The sequence below is a fragment of the Ascaphus truei genome, unplaced genomic scaffold (genome assembly GCF_040206685.1).
Source record: "Ascaphus truei isolate aAscTru1 unplaced genomic scaffold, aAscTru1.hap1 HAP1_SCAFFOLD_573, whole genome shotgun sequence".
NCBI classification, from domain to species: domain Eukaryota; kingdom Metazoa; phylum Chordata; class Amphibia; order Anura; family Ascaphidae; genus Ascaphus; species Ascaphus truei.
The window spans coordinates 158,050-166,375 of record NW_027456905.1 but is presented as its reverse complement, the minus strand read 5'-3'; the positions used below and the strand labels follow the sequence as shown (position 1 = coordinate 166,375).

The following is an 8,326-nucleotide window of genomic DNA, read 5'->3' as shown; positions in this document are numbered from 1 at the left end:
TACATTCACCTTCTACTCTGCACTACTGTGCTACCCTCTATTCAGAGATGAGTTCAAGTCATGTTTACCACTCTAAATCGCTCTGCAGTCATTGATTCAGCACATCATGGGTAGAGCATGGCTATAGATACAGCAAGCTTTATTTTACCCTAATATTGCATTAAAAAATAGAATATCACTCAGTTTCCTACAGATTTACTGATGCTGATAATGCAGAATCTCACCCTCCCATCATAATACACCAGAGGAAGAAATAATCCTTGCTATATATGTACATTGTGTGACATATTGCCTCCATGACCATTGATGGCAAATACATATTCTGTATAGAGCAGCTGTGTTATGATGTAGTTGTTATTGATCATCATTGAGATATAATCACAAGAATCTTATGCAAAGGGAAACTGTCATTAGCATAGTGGGATTTCAGCCCCCAAACTTCTGTAATATTAATGCAATGTCTTACTTTTATTGCAGTGAACACCGAAGAGACGGATCTACTACAACACTGCACAGGACAAGAGTATACACTACAAGCAGCAAAATGATCATGCAGTTGACAATATGTTGTTCTGGTAATGTGCACAATTATTATGTATGGGCTCCACACCACAGTGCTGGACATATTTTGTTAACTTCAACACTACCCCTACCATGGAGATGTCTTCCTGTGATTGGTGTTACTGATTCAGTACATCATATGCACAGTGTGGCTATTATATGATGGATTGATTTAATGAACCCACCAAACACTGATGACATCTGTATCATCTTCTGTAAAGTGCATCTACAGCAGGATATTATCAGCATTTGGGGTGATATAATCAGAGGCATCTATGTGCTTTTGTGCTGGGTAAAGTCCTCCAGCTGAACCGCCCCCCGCCCCCCACCCCCCTACACCTCCTGCCACACAGGCAAACTTACTTACACACACAGCACACTTACTTATGCACACTGACACTTGGCATACCTACACACACACACCCCACAGCCACTGGCATGCATGCAGAGTCCTGGGCATGCAGAGTACAGAATATCTCCACCTTGCTCTGGCCCGTACTCTTGGCCTACCCCCAGCATCTGTCACCCACAACCTCTGTTCCCTCCCTGTAAATTGCTGCACTAACACACCTTGGTCAGCGCTGCAACCGATCACAGCACCGGATCATGTCACTGTGATAGGAAGCAGTGCTAATTGACCGGTCAATCAATGCCACGTGGCAACATACGCACCAAAAGAGATTTCCATGCCCCCTGACAGGCTACTCCCTGGGCAGTGACCCTGCTCATCTTCCACCTCTGATCACAATATTCTCTCTTGGAGAGTGTAGCAAATTGGAGTTGGGGGAATTTCACCTCTGCAGTGCATGTAGAGTCCTGTATGCAGAGTACAGAAAGTCTCCACCTTAGTCTGGCCCGTACTCTTGGCCTACCCACAGCATCTGTCACCCACAAATAATACATACACTAATACTCCCCACAATACACACTTTAATACCTCCTCAATAATAATCTCCCCAATAATATTATAGTCTTAAACACAATATACACAATACCCCCTAACACAAGATACCCAATCTAACACTCTCCTCTGCACCTCAACATAATATACACACTATAATACCCTACACACAATATAATACTCCCACACACACACAATATACACACTATCCTCCTACCGCCATAAAACACAACCAATAATACACACACACTTTGTGGATGTTGGGACCAGCTCCTTGCATGCACCAGTGAAAGAGAGAGGCCTGCCATCCGTGCCTCCCTCCGTTTCCCATCTTCTCCCTGTCTCTCTCCCTCCCTTTCTTTGCATCTCCCTGCATCTTTGCGTATACCCAGTCAGTGACGGCTCCGGTCACGTGATGCCTTAATATGGGCTTATCCATATATCTGTTGCAGAGATGGAGAGAGACCTGGAGATTTTACATTTCCTTATAATTCATATTGGTACTTAGTACGGGCACTTATTGTTTTATCAGTACTGGGTACCTGACCGTACTGGCCTACGAGTGAGAAGGCAATATTGGCATCACACAGTTACTGTTGAATATGTCATTCAATCCATTTTGAAAATAGTAATGCAATGTGGTTTTGTTTTGTTTGCTTTTTGCAGTAATGAAGAATGAAAAAGTTATATTAAAATTAAATTGGAGGGGAACTGGATTCAGCATTTCTTCATGAACTCTGCACTTGTGAGCATTGACCTTCTTGAGTGCCCTGACAGGTACACGCAACTTTAAGACTATAATCTTCATCAACTGCTGTGCAAGCTTTCGTGCTATACCTCCCCCTCCGGTTTTGATTTATACATTTGCTCTCTCAATTCATGTCCTCTAATATCTGGAGGCTCTCTCCTAGCATTTCTCTCTACCACAGCACGTCATCCCAATGTAACCTCTCTCTTGTTCTTTCTGTTTACTGTTTCCTCACTCCTCTGTAAAACTTTTCTAATTTCTCTAACTTCCACACTCCTGCTTTTATCCACATGTTCTATACACTTTCCTTCCCCTACCTTTGCATGTGTCTACACAAAGCACCATTTGTACAGACCTCTATTGCAGCTATTTCTGCACTGCTCAATGAAATGCACTCCTGCACATCCTATTCTCTTCCACCTTCCCTCATTCTCTACGCCCCCCTCTCAAAGCCCCCTCTCTCTATGTCTCCTCTCTCTACGCCTATCTGTCTCATTCTCTTGACGCCCTTCTCTCTCTACATATCCCTATCTCTGTCTCTCTCTACACCTATCTCTGTGTCTCCTTCTATGCTCGCTGATGTTGGGGGATATCTCTTATAATCTTGGACCGGCTCATATACACATCAGGCCTCCCTACTAAGAGTGTTAACCTATCTAATGTAATCCACATTCCTTTCCTTACTTTTCTCTTCCCTTCTCCTGTGCCCTCTGGAATGTCCACTCTTACTAACAAGGCTCTAGTTGTACATAACCTCTTCTGCTCTCATCAGTCACAATCAGTCATTCCCCTCACCGCATCTTACCTGTCCCACTGATTTGCCTCTGCTTAATTAAACTCTCCTCTGACATCTACTCTAACCTCTCTTCTCTCTTCTCTCTCTTTCTTTCTGCTTAAACTAACAATCTTATTAACTCTTACAATGCTATCCTCCTATCTATATGCCCCCTATAGGCTCTGACACACTCATCCCTCTAACCCACACCTTTGGCTAAATTCCCAAACACACTCATCACACTTCCACTCGCTGTTCTTAATACCTACGGAGGAAATCTCACACTTTGTTTGATTTTTCTACAGTAAAAATGTCTCCTGTCCTGTATAAAGCTGCTCTCTAGGGCTAAATACACTACTTTTTTCCACACTCATCAACACTCAAATTTAATTTACGCTGTTTTTTTTCTCTGTATTTGACTCCCTCCACTGACCTTCTCCTCCCACTTGCCATCCTTCCTTCACTTCTCCTCAAGCATTTGACTACTTCAGAGGCAAGGTGGATGCCACCCAAAAGGAGATTCCTTCTGTCCCTTCCCCCTTCTCTCCTTCTACCCAAAACTCCTTCTGCACTTGACTCCTTTTCTTCTCTTACAGAGCTGGAAGCTAATCATCTTCTATTCTCCCTCTACCACATGCCCTCTAGATCGTATCCCCTCACACCTTACTGCATCTCTTAGTCCCCACTCTCACCCACATCTTCAATTTCTCCCTATTCTCTGGATTTTTGCCCTCTTACTTTAAGCCTGTAGCGGTCACCCTTTTGTCAGAAACAAACTACACCCTATGTGCCTTACTAACTACCGCTCTGTATCCCTCATGCTGTTTGCCTTCTAATTGCTAGTGTCAACATTCTTAAATCACATGCCCTCCTGGATCCTTTACAACCTGCCTTTCGTACAGCACGTTCTACAGACTGTGCTTAAAGCAAATTCCCAAGGTCACTTTTCCCTACTAATCCTACTTGATCTATCGGCTGCGTTTGATGCTCTCAATCACTCTCCTCCTTCATATTCTAAACTCTCTCTTGGTATCAGTAACAAAGTTCTATCCTGGTTTTCATCATAACTTTCCTGTCACACATTCTCCATCTCTGTTGCTAACATGTCTTCGTCTTCTATTGATCTGTCTGTGGGTATACATCAGGGCTCTGTTCTGAGATCTCTCTTTCTCTCTACATACTATCATTTGGTGACTTCATCAATGCTTTTGGCCTTAGATATAATCTCTATGCGGATGATACACACACAAATCTATCCACCCCTGTTCTCACTCCTGCAATCCAGTCCCTACTCTTGGGTTGTCTCCTGGCTATATGCTCATGGATGGCACTCCACTGCCTTAAACTTAATGTCTAACACTGGGCTCATATTATCCCCTTTCTCCATCACAGTAAACAGTACTACCATCTATCTTGTCATCAAACATGTTGCATAGGAGTAACATTTGGCTCTTCAATTCCATCTCCATTCACATGCACGGCTATGGGTAAAATGTGTTGCCTCTTTCTCTGTAATATTGCCAAGATCTTCCCTTTCCCCTCTCAACCTACTGCTAAAACTCCAATGTATACTGTTATCCTATAGGTTATTTTAACATACTACTAACAGGCCTCCATGCTTCACAACTTTCTCCTATGCAAAACTCTGCTGCTTGAATTATCTCACTTTCTCCCACAACAGTCTCTGCTCATCTCCTTAAATCCCTGTCCTGGCATCCCATCAAGTTTTTGTATCACCTACAAAGTTCTCCTCCTTACCTTTTTGTTAAGGCTCTCCATTAATCTGCTCCTTCTTGCATATCATCTTTGATCTCTCGTTATGCCCTTGCTTGTCTCTTGCACTATAACCATAACTGTCTCCTGTAAACTTCTTTCACCTCTACTGTTCTCTCACTTGCCTGAAACCATTTTCCATCACTGCACCGTACATGTGAAACGTCCTCACACTCAGTATATGCCAACATAACCTCTTCCACCCACATGTAAGACCAATCTTAAAATTCACGACTTAAATCAAGCATTTAAAAAACTTTGACTCGTGGCTACTGTCCCACACCCACAGTCACTGCTAACAACTATTGTTCCCAAGATGTGCTTTCTACTAATTGTACCCACCATTAAGGACAAGCATTGTCATCTACTGCACTTCTTCCCCCAACTGCTGCCTCTCTTTAAGTCTTCTAACATTTCTATTAGATTGTAAAGTTCCCAGGGCAAGGATTTACTTTCCTATAATCTGTTTTTATTTGTCGCACTTATTTTTTAATTATTTTTCCCCTCTCCCCTAATGATATACATATAGGTTTTCCTGTCATTTGCATGACAGAGTTATTATGGTTAACTATTGCATCATGTAGACTGCCTTTTCAGTGTGATGTAATTGATTCAGTACTTTGTGTGCAGACTGTGACTGCAGTACAGTGTCACGAACATTAATGACTTGTGTGGTAGAAGCTCTAGAAGGAACACAGCTATGGGAGGGAGGTGGATTTACTTTGGATCACATGGTTTGGCGCAAGGTTCATTGTATGTATGATCATAACCATGCAATGCTTAACTTTTATTTCAGGAGGGAAGAACAGTGAATATTGAAGCCATGTGTTTCTTTTCTGTCAGAAGAGAAATTTTGAAAGACAGTTGAAGAGGAGGAAAATGACTACACAGAGACAGATAAGCAATGTGTATATTTCTCATTTAGTATTTGTCGTTTTGTTGACTCCACACAATCCAGCTGCTAAGGGTTTCGCATTGGACATATTCCCCTCTACTCTACCCTTCCTGTGATCTGTACCATGCAGGTTTTTGTTGATTCAATACATCATGAGTAGAGTGTGGCTGCTGTATGAAGTATTGACCCAAGGACCACATCTACTACCATTCATAACAAGAACATGTGCAGTAGCGCACTGCTGTAGTTCTATGTGTTTTATTAAAGGTTGAAGTGGTGCAATCATATGAATCTGGAGTGGGATGAATCCTGTTTGCATCATATGGTTTCATCTAGGCCAGTAGAGTATATCTCTCAGTACAGGTTACACATGGCATCAGTAGTAGTGATTTAAAGAACAGAAAAAACAAGAGAAACTTCAATGTTGATAACAAAGCCAAGTAATGTTGAAGATACTCCTTTAACTATTTATTTGATCAGTCTGTACTGTCTACTCCCCACACAGCTACTAAGTCTTCCATTTGAGATACATTCACCTCCTACTCTGCACTGCTGTTCTGTCCTCTATTCAGAGATGAGTTCCAGTCATGTTTACCACTCTGAATCACTCTGCAGTCATTGATTCAGCACATCATGGGTAGAGCATGGCTACAGATACAGTAAGCTTTATTTTACCGGCTGATCATCCATAATATTGCATTAAAACATAGAATATTACTCAGTTTCCAAAAGATTCAGTGATGCTAATAATGCAGAATCTTACAACACATCCCATCATAATGCACCAGAGGAAGAAATAATCCTTGCTACACTACCGACACGTTTTATTGAAGCACGGCTAGCACCGCAAGCCGGGGGATGCCCCGGCGTGCTAGCCGCACTCCCTCAGCGTGCCGCGCATCACCGATGCACGGTCACGCGTCATCGGGTGCCTGCGCCCCCTGCACGCGCGTCCAGGGCTCCCCGAGGGAGCACTGGTGTCCCGCGATGTGGGGGACAGCGGCAGGGGGTTCCGGGGGACCCGACGGACCCGGCAGCGGAAGGGAGAAAGCCCCGATCGGAGGGCGCTCCTCCGCTGCTTCGGCGTGCGCCCGGCACCCTCCGGCGCGCGCCAGGTTACTGCTGCGGCCAAGAACGGGCAAATGCTCGAATAAACTCGGCCGCAGCAGTATATCTGTACATTGTGTGACGTTTGGCCTCCATGACCATTGATAGCAAATACATATTTTGTATTGAGCGGCTGTGTTATGATGTAGTTGTTATTGATCATCATTGAGATATAATCACAAGAATCTTATGCAAAGGGAAAATGTCTGCAGCATAGTGGGATTTCAGCTCCCAAACTTCTGTAATATTAATGCAATGTCTTACTTTTATTGCAGTGAACACTGAAGAGACGGATCTACGACAACACTGCACAGGACAAGAGCAAACACTACAAGCAGCAAAATGATCTTGCAGTTGCAAGTATGTTCTGTAATGTGCACAATTATTATTCATGGGCTACACACCACAGTGCTGGACATATTCTGTTAACTTCTACCCCTACCATGGAGATGTCTTCCTGTGATTGATTCAGTACATCATATGCACAGTGTGGCTATGATATGATGGATGGATTTAATGAACCCACCACCCACTGACATCTGCATCATCTTCTGTAAAGTGCAGCAGGATATTATCAGCATTTGGGGTGGTATAATCTGGGGCATCTATGTGCTTTTGTGCCTGGATAAATTCCTCCAGCTGAACCACCCCCCTATACCTGCCACACAGGCATACTTACAGAGCACACTTACTTATGCACACTGACACTTGGAATACACACACACACACACAGACACTGTCATGCATGCAGTGTCCTGTATGCAGAGTACAGAAAGTCTCCACCTTACTCTGGCCCGTACTCATGGCCTATCCCCAGCATCTGTCATCCACAACCTCTGTTCCCTCCCTGTAAAGTGCTGCACTAACACACCTGGGTCAGCGCTGCAGCTGATCACAGTGCCGGATCATGATGTCAATGGGATAGGCAGCAGAGCTGATTGACAAGTCAATCAATGCAGCTCCGCAATATATGCACCAAAAGAGATTTCTGTACCCCCTGTCAGGCTACTCCCTGGGCAGCGACCCTTCTCACCCCTCTCATTCCACCTCTGATCACAATAATCTCTCTTGGAGTGTGTAGCAAATTGGAGTTGGGGGAATCTCACCTCTGTAGTGCATGGTCACAATCTGGGCACTGTACCCAAATATTGGGCAATGTGGCACGTCTTACAGTAGAGAATAGAATAAGTAACTATATTCTTTACTTGTGTATTAAGGAACTTATTTGCAATAAAAATTCAGTCCACCTGGGACCAAGACTTTCTGGTTTTCTGAACAAAGTGGAATTGTTTTCCTATAATTTTATATTCTCTGAAATGTAACATCACAATAAAGTACTCCTATTTTTTTCCTTTGTGCTTTTTTATGGACTATTCCTTTATGTATTTCACTTAATGGGACTAATTACCTTACGATTAGATTTCACTTGTATTTTCTTGGGTTACTCTTTGGAATTTCTCTCTGTGTTCATTTATACTATCTTATTTAGAGCAGTCTTTGCCATTGGACCCCATTTCTTGCCAGAGAGATCTGTAACACAGAGTATTGAAGAGAGTACAGAACAGT

At 43.2% G+C, this 8,326-nt stretch overlaps 1 long non-coding RNA gene across 1 annotated transcript; it reads left to right on the top strand.

Moving 5' to 3' along the window:
• Positions 1 to 2,120: 2,120 nt before the first annotated feature.
• Positions 2,121 to 8,111, top strand: LOC142485375 (uncharacterized). The gene is made up of 3 exons (XR_012798406.1): positions 2,121 to 2,239; positions 5,555 to 5,666; positions 7,036 to 8,111. It is a non-coding gene; the product is annotated as an uncharacterized LOC142485375 (long non-coding RNA).
• The last annotated feature ends 215 nt before the right edge of the window (positions 8,112 to 8,326 follow it).